The 15,387-nt window shown below is 40.2% G+C and overlaps 1 long non-coding RNA gene across 1 annotated transcript in view; it reads left to right on the top strand.

The window, feature by feature from the left end:
• The first annotated feature begins 721 nt into the window (after nucleotides 1-721).
• The window catches only part of LOC120875076, a 94,907-nt gene continuing 80,241 nt past the window's right edge, over nucleotides 722-15,387 (top strand). The window contains exon 1 of the long non-coding RNA XR_005723806.1: nucleotides 722-815. This is a non-coding gene — a long non-coding RNA (uncharacterized LOC120875076). The remainder of the gene's footprint in view (nucleotides 816-15,387) is intronic.

The raw sequence follows: 15,387 nt of genomic DNA, 5'->3' as shown, positions 1-15,387 counted from the left end.
ATGACTACAGCAACAACCAAGAAACTGAAGTTCACTTTAATTGACTTCTGTCTTATATAAAATATGGGTAGTTGGGTTTCAGTCGGCATTGTAAAAGGAAGAAAGGGGCTGGTGTTACATGCTTCTGTGATTTTTTTTGCACAGATTATGATTTTTATTTTTTTCCCTTCTCCCTTTTAAACATGATACGCACTAAGATTTTCGTGTACATACCTACACCTTCTAAGATGCAGGGCTTGCCTCCATGTGAACATGGAATCCCCTTGCCAGTTATGTTTGCTCATGCATCTCTAGCAGTTGGAGGAAGAATCAGATCAGGCTCTGGGGGGCAAGCTATGTCCCACTCATGCCCCCCAGGAGACTGCACTTTGAGGTCCACCTTCCCAGAGAATGTGCTTTAGAGCACGGTGACTGTGGGCTGGGGACTTGTCTCGGCTTCCCATTAATCTCTGAAGATGGAAGGGTAATCCTTTCACAAATATGGGAATGGGGGCTGCTCTGAGGCTGGCAAATAATAAACAATGAGGGCTTTTTTTTTTTTTTTTTTGTCCTGGATTCCTCCAGCCCTCCTCTCTGCAGTCCTTAGCCCTCGTCTTCCTCTCTTAAGGATTTAAATGGAATGACCTTAATTCTCGCTTTGTTTGCACTCTATCTTTTAAGGAGCTGCAATGAAGACCAAGACAAACAGTAGATTAACAGTGGTACCTTTTATAAAGCTGATTAGTTCCTAAAATATGCTGAAAGGAAACAAAACTAGAAAGGAAAAAAAAAAAAAAGAGAAAGTGGAATGGAGGCTGAGACAGAAGCCTTTGTCGGTGAGTTTGAAATAGCTCCGTTCCTTTCTATGGCTGCAGATATTGACCTTCCAGTAAAATATTTCCTTTGTGTGCGAAGGCTTTGCTAGGATAGCATTTATAGTACTAAGCAGGTGCCTGGTAAGTGTTTCTAAACAAATATTACTTCACTGCCTAATTTTGGTTTAAGGGGAGAGTGGTACTAGGGATGAATTCAGAAAACATTTGATGGCTCATCTGCTGCTCCTGGTTAGCAGGGCCTATCAAGTGGCTGACAGCATAAAATCAGAATTCCAAAGATGCTGTTCCATGTGGAGTCATTAAGAGAAACACTTCCTCTTAAAAGCTCCTTCAGCCCCTCCGGATTTGAAGGAATTTACAGAGAAACTTCCTGGACACCTCAGCTATATCCAAATGAAAGCCAAAGCGGAGTATGGCAGATCTGAAAGTGGGTCTCTGGAATTACAGTGGGTTACTGAAATTGTTCGATTTAATTTAAAGTTAAATAAAACTGTGAAAGGCTCGGGCGCATTAATAAGATGATCCATCTGCTTATAATAATAGGATAATTCACATCTTCATTGTCAGAGCAGAAAGCCTCTGATAAGGTCAATCATTAAGCTCAATATGTTTCATTCTTTGGTGCTGTGTCACTTAGATTCTCAGCGCCACTTGTCTGCCCTTCTTTTCCACTATGCACCTATATTGGAAATTTAGCTCCATTAGGTAGATGCTTGCACCATTATGAAGCCTGATTCCATCATTTTCCAAGTGCCAAGCCATTTAAATACAGTGCAGTCTTTGGTCCTATTTAATCCAAACATTTACACACATCCAGCTCCTTCTTATCTTTTAAAATAGAATGCAGGGCTTATTTTTAAATTACATCCTCATTCATGTTCTATGAAAGCCTCAAGAGAAACCGTCCATGGGATTTAAATTCTGGTCTACAGGTGCTGCTTCCAGTTCCTGGCCTTTAAATCCTGGCACCAGCATAATTCTGGGCATGACTTCCCTGTGATGAGGTGGAAAAGATAAACAGAAACAGCCTTTTTTTTTTTCCTCTCCCAGAAATTATACTACACTGAAGTATACTGTAGCTTTTGCTTTCTTCTCTATTTATACCCAATTTTAAAAACATTTAAAAGTAAGAGTCCCCAGAAAAGGGACATCAGTGGGAAGTTAGGATGCTTGAAATGAGGCAAGTGTTTACCCAAAACTGAGGTGTGTGTGATGTCTTTCACCACGTGGGGTCAGTGAGACTTACATCTATGTGCTGGAAGTTTCTGATGTTACAGTGAGTCCCTCCATGACTTGTGTGCTATGACTGATACCAACCTGTCCCACACTCCTGAATCATCCATGGTTCCCTTTAGGCCCTTGAGACTATCTTTTCCACCAGTTTCCTCTTCTGCTGGTTTCTAGCATCAACTATTCAATTTCGCTCTCGCAACCAAAGCAGAGATGCCCTGAAGGAATAGACACTAGCTTTTTTTCAACTATTACTCTGCAGATACTGGTTCAATAAAAAATAATCTTTTGCCGATTTGGAAAAGCAATTGGACAAAATGACTTTTGCTTAAACAACTTGCTCTCAACCTACTTTATCTTGTTCTATACTTAAAAGAAAATCCCTGACAACACAGTGAGATTCCCCAAATGATCAAAATGGTGTAATTGTGTTGGGTGCACGTCTTGGCCAGGCTCCCGCTTGTTTCCACTCACCCAGAGAGCTCATGGATAAGCCTGAGAGGCTGGTGTGCCTGTGTGTGTTTTAACAAATTTTCAAAAGTTGCCATGGGGAGAGAATAGAAAGAAAGCCCTTCAGAAAGAAAATTATTTTCACAGCATCGTCACCAGAAAAACACCCCCGCAATGGATATCTCTGAAGGTCGGCTGCCCTCTGAACTAATTGGGGGAGGAGGTGGGGAGCGCTTTGAGATTTGCTCACCTTTTATAATGGGTCTCAGAGAAGTGATCAGTAGCCAAACGCTTCCTACCATGAGTGGTTTGGGCACTCTCTAAGCAAAGGAAAAGGCTCCTCCAGTTTCTTCTTGTTCATATCCCTGAGAGAGGTCACCACCTTCCCTCTTTTACTTGCCACTTCTGATTATTGGGTAGGTTCTGCTCCAAAAGTCATCTTTTGTTGTGAGGACATTCATCTTCTCCCCTGTGATGAAATGCTCACTGAGAAGGAGGGGTGGAAGCAGGAAAACTGATCTCAAAAGCCTCAAGATCACAGGCAAAGAGCATTATTTATAGACCTGTACTGAAAATCAAGTTCAATCTGTGTGAATGCACTACATTAAACCAATAACAGACAACAAGCTTGTGAATATTTGGCAGGATGATGAAATCGGCCACAGCCTGTGTGCTGAGGGGAGTCGGGGGGAGCACTGTCTAGGAAGGGCTGGTGCTCTTCCTTTGGAGTGTGTTGTGATTGCTAGCTGGTTTCCACAGATCCTTGCTGAATATTATGTCATTAAACAGTATGAAAGAAAATCAAAATATATGTTTATGGGGGTACTAAATAGTAAGTGCCCTTTCAAATGCTCTTTAATGGCTAGGCTTTAAAGTCATCCTGGAGCACCCTCAGAAAGCGAGAGCAGCAGGTTTTGCAGATTTCTGTGGCTGTAAACCACCACGAGATGCTGAATGAAAGTGCGCTGGGATTTATGAACACCCACACTCTGTACCCTTAAAGGCATATTCCCAAAGACAAAACAGCCCTCTGCCCTGTCTATTCTTTTTATTACTATTATTGAAGTGTATTTGATTTACAGTGTTGTGTTAGTTTCAAGTGTACAGCAAAGTGATTCAGTTATATACACATACATTTTTTCAGATTATTTTCCCTTGTAGATTATTAAAACTACTGAGTATAGTTTCCTGTAGTAGTCCTTGTTGGTTATCTGTTTTAAATACAGCAGTGTGTTTTATATACAGTATATAAATTCTTGAATTTTAGTTCTTAGTTTTCATTGAAAAACAGTGATTTCTCACTGTATTTCTCAGTGTGTTTTTCTGAGCTGTATTTTTCTCAAAACTTGAGTGACAATTGATGTTTGGCTTGACATAATAGTGAATATACTTCCTGGGGCAATCAAAGAAGGAATATATGTTTGGATAGCAATAGATTAAAGCAGTTTCTAAATAAGAAAATATATTTTGCCATGTAAAAATGCAGATATAATGAAGAGCATTTCTAGACTAAGTGCAATTCTTGTAGTATATTGTAGATTGTATATTTGTTATGTTAAATGTACTGGGGCTCCATATATGAACAGACACCCAGACCAAGATAACAGAAAAGGAAGTCCAGAAATAAACCAAAAAAGTAATGTACTTTAACATCTGGAAAGGAAACATCTCAAACCAGTATAGGGGAGGGCAAGGGGGAGATTTTTTAATTCTATAACTAGTATAGGATAATTGGATAGCCATCAGAAAAAAAAAAATCAAAAGTTGGATCTGTCCCTCATACCATGCTCAAGGATAAAGTTAAAAAAAGGTAAAGATTTTTTAAAAATGAAGAAAAGGAAAGAAACCAGAGAAGCACTACAGAAATGCACGGGAGAGCTTCTTTGTTGGAGTTTTTTTCTTGGCATGGGGATGGGAGAGAAGAGACAGGCAGAAACCGTAAAAGATTTGTATGGCCACATAAAAGCCAGAACTTCTGCATGGAAAAATCCTTATGCAAAATCAAAAGACAATGAATTGGGGGAAATATTTGCAACCCATAACACAACATAGCATAAATTTTTCAAAAACATAAAGAGCTCATAGAAATCAATAAGAAAATATTAATACCTGAAATATGGGCAAAGTATCTCAAGTGAGGATTAACAGGGAAGTAAATGCAATTGGCTTTGAAACATATGAAAGATATGTGACCTCACTAATAACAGAAATTTAAATTAAAACTGTAGGGTTGCCCTGGTTTTTTTACCTATCAGATTGGCAGAATTTCAAAAGTTTAATATTACCCTTTGTTGGGAAGGTATGAGAAAATGGGTGCTTTTTGTACACTGTTGATGGGAGTGTAAATTGGAATAGCTTCTATAAAGTCAATTTGACAATATTCATCAAAGTTACAAATGCAAATTTTTTTAACCTAGAAATTTCACCTCTGGGATTCTATCACTTATATATATTTGCATACATATAAAATGACATCCACAAGGTTATAAAAGCAAAATAATGAGAATAACCTGAATATCCATCAATAGAGACTGATAAAATGAATTACAGAACATAAGGGAAATCAATCCTGAATATTCATTAAAAGGACTGATGCTGAAGCTCCAATACTTTGGCCACAGGATGTGAAGAGATCACTCATTGAAAAAGACCCTCATGCTGAGAAAGAGAAGGGGGCAACAGAGGCTGAGATGGTGAATGGCATCACTGACTCAATGGACACGAGTTTGAGCAAACTCTGGGAAATAGTGGAGGACAGGGAAGCCTGGCATGCTGCAGTCCATGGGGTCGCAAAGAGTCAGACGCGACTTAGTGACTGAACAACAACAACGGAATATTATACTATTATAAAAGGAAAAGGGAGGAGGAATGTCCCTATGTTCTGATACAGAAAGACAACCAGATATAGTGTCAAGTGAAAAGTGCAGAGCAGTGTGAATAGCAGGCTAACATTTGTGAATGCAAGAGGTAAGAGAAGAATCTCTGTCAGTATTTTCTAATATTTGCATAAAGAAATTCCAGAAAACTACAAAAGAATCTAATAATAATGGCTGTGGAGGATTAAGAGAGAGCTACATTTCAGGGGTGGGAGGGAAATTTGTCATAATAAACCTTTTAATCTTTTAAAATTATATTTTATCAAGTATTCCTACTTACAACTTTGTATCATTAAGAACTAAATTACACAGTTAAATAAAAATTAAATTAGATCATTTCAAGTAAATAAAACAAATGAAAAAGTTCACAGGAAAATTGTACCAATGCTAATGAAAGTAATTGCTGATTTGGGGCAGATATATGTCTAGCAATGCAATGATGAACAAAGATTGAGAGTGGTGGTTTTTTTTTTTTTTTAGGAACTGTTATTAATTTGGTCCCTGTCTATAATGTATCCCTTTATTTATATGCTATATCTCTCCATTTTCTGGTTAAAAATCTAGAAAATTAAAAATTAAGGAATGATTATATTTATATTGGTTAGCTTCAAAAAACCATTTAAATAAAAAGTTTTTCTTTTTCATTATCCCTCATCTTTAAAAACTTATTTCCACATTCCCGAAATAGAAATTGACCCCAACACTATCTCACCACCAAAAGAAAATTTGCCCAACTCTTCCTTCCATTTGGCTTCTGTCCTAACTTCCACCATGCTATCTTTGGGTTAAACAGAACATAAGGTTACAGTAGCAGAGCCTCGAGAATCAAAGAGTTGATGCTACAATTGTATAGTTAAAAACTATATTTACTCTAAATTGCAAAATGGTAGGTATTGTATGTGATGTTTAAGTTGCAGCGATTGTTCTAGTAATAAATGTAACATTCAGCAGGATTTTTCATAGATTACTCAGTTCATCATTAGTGCCATTTTGCCTCTTTATAATAATGTGCACTTTCCTTTAGAAAGAGCTTGGTTATTTCTTTGGTTGGGCCTATTTGCTCCTTTTTTATGTGAGATTTTTCAATACTATGAAATGATGCAGAGCAAAAAAGGTCCATCCACTTCACTTGTGTTGCCTCCTGCGTTACCTAAACCACAACAGAACAATGACAGACAACAGAGCCTTTCTCCTCGCTAACAATTCAGTCACCATGACAACCAGCAGAAGAACGTTGGGCCAGAAAAAAGCATTGAGCTTGAGGGACTAGACTAATCAAAAAATGGAATAACATGGCAACAATTACCCTGATGAGTGAGAGGGAAGGTACAGATGCATTCAGACACCTATGGCACCACAGACTCAACGCATTCAGCATTTCGTGCTTAGTGTCTTGTGTTTCTGAGAGCAGGTAAATAGACAAGATCGAATTGTGTAACAGAATGTCAGTGCTCTAGTTAAATAGAAAATTCCTTTCCTTTGGCTGTGCTACTTCAAGCGCACTGAAGAGGGTTTAGGGGAGATGAGGTTTTGAAGTGAAATGTGTAATAGATACAATATGAGTGCCACAAGGCAACATTATTTAGTTTTAAAAAAGTAAACTGGGGTATGTCCCCCCCCACACTTCTTTTTTTTCAAATACATAGGCACAAATAAAGGGAGAATGCCGCTGGATTAGTGACTGACACCGTCTTAAAACTCAGCTTCTTGTCAGGAACATACATGGTTCACCTCCCTTAACATGGTTCTGCACTATATTGATTTCTATTGACGAAATCAAGCACCATGATTTTTTCAAAATTGTTTTATTGAAGTATTGTGTGAATTTCTGCTGTACAGCAAAGTGATTCACCTCTACATATATATGTGTGTGTGTGTGTGTATATATATTCTTTTTCATATTCTTTTCCATTGTGGTTTATCACAGGATACTGAATATAGTTCCCTGTGCTATACAGTAGGACCTGTTGTGTATCCATTCTACATATAGTAGTTTGCATCTGCTAATCCCAAACTCTCAATCCATTCCTGCACATACCCCCAACCCTCAGCAACCACAGGTCTGTTCTCTGTGTCTGTTAGTTCAAGCACCATGATTTAAGCTGTGCAGTTCTAATGTCTGGAGGAAGTTAAGCTGAAAGGGACAGGATGGTTCTGTGGGTCAGGTAACAGGAGCAGAGGTGTATATTCTACTCATGTCCTGCCTTAACCTCCTTAGAATTCCCTCCATCCCTGAGGAGGTTAGTATAATGTATATGTATATTTCTTTTAAAGCATTTGCCCTGGCCTCACTTAGGCATTGTGTGCAGGTGTACTTGTTGGGTTGTAAATCAGCCTGGCATACACTGACCTCTGCTTCAGCTTCTCTGATTAAATTTTCTCACAATGTTTGTACGTTTTATTATGTGTTGCACCTACTTACTTTAGTGGGTGTTTTTTAGTGAACCGCATTATCTGGTCTTGATTTATCAAAAGCAAATTTTCCTTCCCCTCCCCTAAGCAGAAAAATTCAAGCTAGAATAAGTTTATTAAATCATAAATAGGAACTGATAGCCTCCTCTCCATAAAAAAGGTAAAAATTTTGAAATATTGTTATTTCCAGAGAGAAATTCCTCATAGAGGAATGAGATCTAACTTTTAAGTTGCTCAGTTTAAGTCATTTTTGTTGTGGTGGGGTTGTAAAGCTCCAGTCTGCAGACGCTGATTAATTCCATCTCCACAGATTTCATAGACTAGAGCATTTCCAGTTATCTGTCCTATAATTTAGTATATTTTCTTAGTCTGACTCCTGTAACTCAGTTTGCCTGTCTAAAATGGGCTACTTTTTTACTCTCTGCTAGTTTTTTTTTTTTTTTTAAGTATGGACAGGGGCAGGGTAGAAGAGGCATAATGAATTTGCTTTGAGTCTATAAATAAATGTGTATTAATGAACTTTTCTGTATGAATGAACAAGTTATCCTCTTTATTTTAGCCTTGGTGAGGCCAAAAGCTTCTAGGTAGAAATAGCTCTTTGGGAAGATGATTCTAAATGATTTTTCCTATGTTATTTTTCCTGTTGTTCAGGTGAGAGGATCAGCATGGTTAGAATGATGACAGCCCACTTTGAAAATGTTCATTTATTCATAGTTCATCTGCTTCTGTGAAGGCAAGTTACACTAGAAACGGAGTTCTACTCAGAGAGTCATTAATAGAGGCTGGAAGACAACAAAGAAACATGAAGTGATAGTTGAAGAAAAATGTATATCAAGAAACCCTGCCCCCCACCTCCCCCCCCAGCCCAAGAAAAAGGAGTCCAGTTTCCAGCTCTGGGCTTTCCAACAGCCAGGCAAAGAGAGAAACTGTCTGAATTACACAGCCCTCCTTGGCTAATCTAAAGCATTGTGTTGGTTCTTTAAGAGGAGCAACCTTTTTCTGTCCCTGAACTCTTCCAGGTGGAATTTGTCCAGGAAATGGTGTGTAGGAGGCGGCCAATGAATTGCCACCAGAAGTGAGCTTGCAGCAGAGGTGGGGACAGTCGCTCTGGAGGAGGGTTTGTCCTTCTGACTTTGGCTGATGTGCATTCTGAGTCAGGAGCAGAGAAGGGCCATTCTTTTCCTCTCTGTGATCAGAGAGGGATGAAGAAGTGGAAGGGAGAAAAGAACAATCTCTCCTGAACAGAAAAAAAGAGATCCAGGTCACCCGGAAGGAACTTAGAATAAGGAACTTATTTGGAAACTACCCTGTAGAGGAGGACTTGAATTTGGCTCAAGTGGTACTTGGTTTCACCAGTGACCTTGTTTTAAAGGTAAAGCAACAATGACTAGATATCAGAGGGGCTCAGCAGTCCCGGGAGGGCCTCTTCCTTGAGGAAGTCCAGTAGAGCTGCTGCCAGATTTCTTTCCAATCTTGAATGAAAAGCAAGAGTTTTCTATGAGATTCTTGTGACAAAGGTGAGAAAACTAAATCAGCATTGTAGGAGATAAACAATGGCATCTTGAGCAGACCACACTTTACAAAAGCCAGATTTTATTTTAGACAACATAAGCATGTTTGTTCTTTCCATACAGACTCTTTTACTGAACTTCGAAGAAAATCTGCTTATCAGTGTTAACAGCCTTGTCTGAGTTGCCAGATAAAAGGCCACAGCAATTGGAAGAAAGTTATCTTTAAAATGTTTCCATTATGCTTGGTGACAATGCCGCCTCCACTGAGAATTTCTCTAGTATGTTTTTTTTTTCCCCTTTCCTATGGATGAAGCAAGAATCAAAAAGGACTTTTATCTCTGCCTGTGGAGAACAATACGGGCAAGCAAGCACTGAGCCTGGCATTGCATTAAGCTCTGAAGATGCTTTAGGGCACTGGTGACACCATGCACGTGCATCAAGCCAAGAGTCTTTTAGTCTAGGAAATTCAACAAAGTATGGTAATTCGTGCCTGACTCCCAAACAGAGTTTGTTCCTGTTTAATTCCTGCTCTTTATTCCTCTCAGTGGCTCCCACACTCAGGAGTATGTCTTAAGGGGATAAATTCACTGAGGTTCCAGATTAAGGGAAGAAGCAGCCCAGTGGTTCCATTCACCCTCCCTCTTGCCAAGGCTTCATTATAGGATAAAGGCCAACAGCTAAGGGGTATTTACACTGCACAGGTGCCAGGTGAGTGCCCTCTTTCACATCATATACCCCTTGCTGCAGTCCTATGCCCAAGTTCCTATATTAATCTGGCATTCCTTCAACACAGTTTTGGAGGACCTGTGCTACAAGCCAGCTAACATAGTGCTAAATATTGAGGTTCCATGATAAATAAGATATGGCACCCTGCACAGAAATGGGAAGAAAACCAACAAAGCAGCTAAGGGATTACCCTAAGGAAGAAGTAGTATCTGAATGTGAAGTCGTTTGTGTAATTCTGAAGGTCGTGCCCTTTCTTCCACATGGTGGCACTTTCCTCAACTGGTTCCTGCCTTCTGATTTGTGAGTTTCCTGAGGCTAAGAGCACTGATTTGGGGCTCAAGTCAAAGGTTGCCATATCTTAGCTGAGTGACCTTGGGAAAATCATTTAACCTCTCTAGCCTCAGTAATTTTACCTAAACAAGAAGTCTAATACCAACCCCATCCTTACATTCTGAGGTTTAAATGAGATTTCATGCAAAAAGCCTTTAGCACTGTGCCCAGCACATAGTAAATGCTCAGTAGATTAAAAATTTGATTATCATCTTATTCTGTATGACTTTTACACTGAGGGACTCCTGGGACTGTTTGCTTTCACATAGAATTAAAATTTCTTCCCTTCCTTCCCTGGCTGGCTTTGCCTCATGGCTTGTCAGGGTTTCTGCTCTGACCTCAGGTGACATTTGTCATGATTTAGCCATTCACACTGGGGTCCAGAGGAGCAGAGATGGAGAAATGTCCTTGTGCTCTGGTGCACATGTACGACTTCATAGAATGTTTCCAGGAAGAGAGGAGCCTACAGAAGAATTCTTAAGACTTGAGTTTTTCTCTCTGAGCTGGGTAATACATCGAGGAAATCACAGGCAACTCATCCTTGTCATTTTAGAGTCTGTCATGCTTAGCATACAGTAAGTGCTCATTAAATATTATGGACAGGGGTTCCCTGGTGGTCCAGTGGTTAAGACTCCATGCTTATGCTGCAGGGGACACGGGCTCAACCCCTGGTCAAGGAACTAAGATCTTACATGTTATGGGGTCAAAAAACGTGAATGAATGAAAGAATGAAAATTGACCCCAAATTTCCCTTTATTTGTTTGTTGCCTTTAAATGGATGCATTTCTGCTTTTCAAAAGGAACAGAAACACATCTGCAAAATGTAATATGAACAATGGTTTTCTCTGGGTGCTGAGATTGGCAGGTGATAGTTTTTCTTTGTACTTTTAGAATTTTGTGGATTGATAACATTGACAGCAGTTAATGGAAAAGCTTGGTATTCCTTAACCAAAGAGTAGTAACATGATGAGAGCTGGAGCCTCTGGAAGTTTAACATGATGGTGGAGCGCAGCATGGTCCTTGCCCTATACTCCCCAGGCATTGAGCAGACCACAGTTAATATCCCTTTGCAGTTCAAATTATGTCTGTCTTTCAAGGACCTCTCAGCTCATTGAAGCCATCATGGCGTTCAGCCTTCATTTAGGGGGCTGACATGGCTACTCCCATTGGACTGGGATCCAGAAGATTATGCCCTTGACCCAAGTTTAAGGTCCCATATTCTGCTCTCCTATAATCTAACCTTCTATACCATCGCTCACAGTGATGACTTAATTCTCCCACTCCCTTCCACTGGTGCAAATCCTCATTGATATATGCAATCAGCAGGAGCCAGGATACCTAATTATGTTTAGTTTACAAGCAATGTCATTCTTAATGGCTTAAGAAGGTTTTGTTCTTTCTCCTTTCCTCTGTGGCAATTGTCTGTCTCATAACTGATGTTTTTAGCAATGATTTGCATACTCTTATTAGATGGGACATGAAGATACATTATGTAGACTCTGAGCTCTGTTGCTTCCAAACTGGGCTGTGAAGTTGCTGTAAAGGTTATGAGTCACTGAAGAACAAGTTCAGTCCAATCCTTTCCCCTTTGACCCCTCGGGTTATTTTGAAAGCTGCCCGCTAAATCATGCTGTCAGTTGGGTCTACACAGGATAACAGCTGTGCCTCTGAGTGCGGGTTCAATGTCTGGCCAGTAGGTTATTGGGGATCAACAGGACAAGGCTTATCCTCTCAGGCCACCATGGTTCTTTATCTGGCCAGAACTAATGTTGAGGAGACAACACTCTGGGAAGAATGGAGTTGGTCTCACAGGTGTGGCAAATTTATAAATGGAGTTAGTCTTGACTAGATTTTCAGTTCAGTTCAGTCACTCAGTCATGTCCCACTCTTTGCAACCCCATGGACTGCAGCATGCCAGGCCTCCCTGTCCATCACCAACTCTCGGAGTTTACCGAAACTCATGTCCATTGAGTTGGTGGTGCCTTCCAACCACCTCATCCTCTGTCGTCCCCTACTCCCCCTGCCTTCAGTTTTTTCCAGCATCAGGATCCTTTCAAATATGTCAGTTCTTCACATCAGGTAGACAAAGTATTGGAGTTTCAGCTTCAGCATCAGTCCTTCCAATGAATATTCAGGGTTTATTTCCTTTAGGATGGACTAGTTGGATCTCCTTGCAGTCTAAGGGACTCTCGAGTCTTCTCTAACGCCACAGTTCAAAACCATCAATTCTTCAGCACTCAGCTTTCTTTACAGTCCAACTCTCACATCCATACATGACTACTGGAAAGACCATAGCTTTGACTAGACAGAGCTTTGTTGGCAATGTAATGTCTCTGCTTTTTATTATACTGTCTAGGTTGGTCATAACTTTTCTTCAAAGGAGCAAGCGTCTTTTAATTTCTTGGCTGCAGTCACCATCTGCGGTGATTTTGGAGCCCCCCCAAAATAAATTCTGTCACTGTTTCCATTGTTTCCCCATCTATTTGCCATGAAGTGATGGGACCAGGATGCCATGATCTTAGTTTTCTGAATGTTGAGTTTTAAGCCAATTTTTTTACTCTCCTCTTTCACTTTCATCAAGAGGCTCTTTAGTTCTTCATTTTCTGCCATAAGGGTGGTGTCACCTGCATATCTGAGGTTATTGATATTTCTCCTGGCAATTTTAAATCCAGCTTGTGCTTCATCCAGTCTAACATTTCTCATGATGTACTCTGCATATAAATTAAATAAGCAGGGTGGTGATATCAGTATATTGTCAGTATATTGCCTTGACGTACTCCTTTCTCAATTTAGAACCAGTCTGTTATTCCACGTCCAGTTCTAACTGTTGCTTCTTGACCTGCATACAGATTTATCAGGAGGCAGGTCAGGTGGTCAGGTATTCCCATCTCTTTAAGAATTTAACAGTTTTTTGTGATCCACACAGTCAAAGGCTTTCGCATGTCAATAAAGCAGAAGTAAATGTTTTTCTGAAAACCTCTTGCTTTTTCAATGATCCAACGAATGTTGGCAATTTGATCTCTGGTTCCTCTGCCTTTTCTAAATTCAGCTTGAACATCTGGAAGTTCATGGTTCGTGTACTGTTGAAGCCTGGCTTGAAGAATTTTAAACATTACTTTGCTAGCATGTGAGATGAGTGCAATAGTGTGGTAGTTTGAACATTCATTGGCATTGCCTTTCTTCGGGATTGGACTGACCTTTTCCAGTCCTATGGCCACTGCTGAGTTTTCTCAATTTGCTGGCATATTGAGTGCAGTACTATCAGCATTATCTTTTAGGATTTGAAATAGCTCAACTGGAATTCCATCACCTCCACTAGCTTTGTTCGTAGTGATGCTTCCTAAGGTCCATTTTAATTCGCATTCCAGGATATCTGGCTCTAGGTGAGTGATCACACCATCGTGATTATCTGGGTCGTGAAGATCTTTTATGTATAGTTCTTTTGTGTATTCTTGCCACCTCTTCTTAGTATCTTCTGCTTCTGTTAGGTCCATACCATTTCTGTCCTTTATCGAGCCCATCTTTGCATGAAATGTTCCCTTGGTATCTCTAATTTTCTTGAAGATATCTCTAGTCTTTCCCATTCTATTGTTTTCCACTATTTCTTTGCACTGATGGCTGAGGAAGGCTTTGGAACATCCTCTGTCTTTGGAACTCTGCATTCAATGGGTATATGTTTCCTTTTCTCCTTTGCCTTTCACTTCTCTTCTTTTCTCAGCTATTCGTAAGACCTCCTCAGACAACGATTTTGCCTTTTTGCCTTTCCTTTTCTTGGGGGTGGTCTTGATCACTGCCTCCTCTACAGTGTCATGAACCTCCATCCATAGTTCTTCAAGCACTCTATCAGATCTAATGCTTTCAATCTATTTGTCACTTCCACTGTATAATCATAAGGGATTTGATTTAGGTTATACCTGAATGGTCTAATGGTTTTCCCTACTTTCTTCAATATAAGTCTGAATTGTGCAATAAGGAGTTCATGATCTGAGCCACAGTCAGCTCCCAGTCTTGTTTTTGCTGACTGTATAGAGCTTCTCCATCTTTGCCTGCAGAGAATATAATCAGTCTGATTTCGGTATTGACCATCTGGTGATGTCCATGTGTAGAGTCTTCTCTTGTGTCATTGGAAGAGGGTGTTTGCTATGACCAGTGCGTTCTCTGGGCAAAACTCTATTAGCCTTTGCCCTGTTTCATTCTGTACTCCAAAGCCAAATTTGCCTGTTACTCCAGATATTTCTTGACTTCCCACTTTTGCATTCCAATCCCCCATAATGAAAAGGACGTCTTTTTTGGCGTTAGTTCTAAAAGGTCTTGTAGGTCTTCATAGACCTGTTCAACTTCAGCTTCTTCAGCATTACTGGTCGGGGCATAGACTTGGATTACTGTGATATTGAATAGTTTGCCTTGGAAATGAACAGAGATCATTCTGTCGTATTTGAGATTGTACCCAAGCACTGCATTTCAGACTCTTTTGTTGACTATGATGGCTACTCCATTTCTTCTAAGGGATTCTTGCCACAGTTCAGTTCAGTTCAGTTCAGTCGCTCAGTCGTGTCCGACTCTTTGCGACCCCATGAATCGCAGCACACCAAGCCTCCCTGTCCATCACCAACTCCTGGAGTTCACTCAGATTCACGTCCATCGAGTCAGTGATGCCATCCAGCCATCTCATCCTCTGTCGTCCCTTTCTTCTCCTACCCCCAATCCCTCCAAGCATCAGAGTCTTTTCCAATGAGTCAACTCTTTGCATGAGGTGGCCAAAGTACTGGAGTTTCAGCTTTAGCATCATTCCCTCCAAAGAAATCCCAGGGTTGATCTCCTTCAGAATGGACTGGTTGGATCTCCTTGCAGTCCAAGGGACTCTCAAGAGTCTTCTCCAACACCACAGTTCAAAAGCATCAATTCTTCGGTGCTCAGCCTTCTTCACAGTCCAACTCTCACATCCATACATGACTACAGGAAAAACCATAGCCTTGACTAGACGGACCTTAGTCGGCAAAGTAATGTCTCTGCTTTTGAATATACTCTCCAGGTTGG

The sequence above is a fragment of the Oryx dammah genome, unplaced genomic scaffold (genome assembly GCF_014754425.2).
Source record: "Oryx dammah isolate SB20612 unplaced genomic scaffold, SCBI_Odam_1.1 HiC_scaffold_16, whole genome shotgun sequence".
Classification (NCBI taxonomy): Eukaryota; Metazoa; Chordata; class Mammalia; order Artiodactyla; family Bovidae; genus Oryx; species Oryx dammah.
This window is presented reverse-complemented; position numbering and strand designations above follow the sequence as displayed.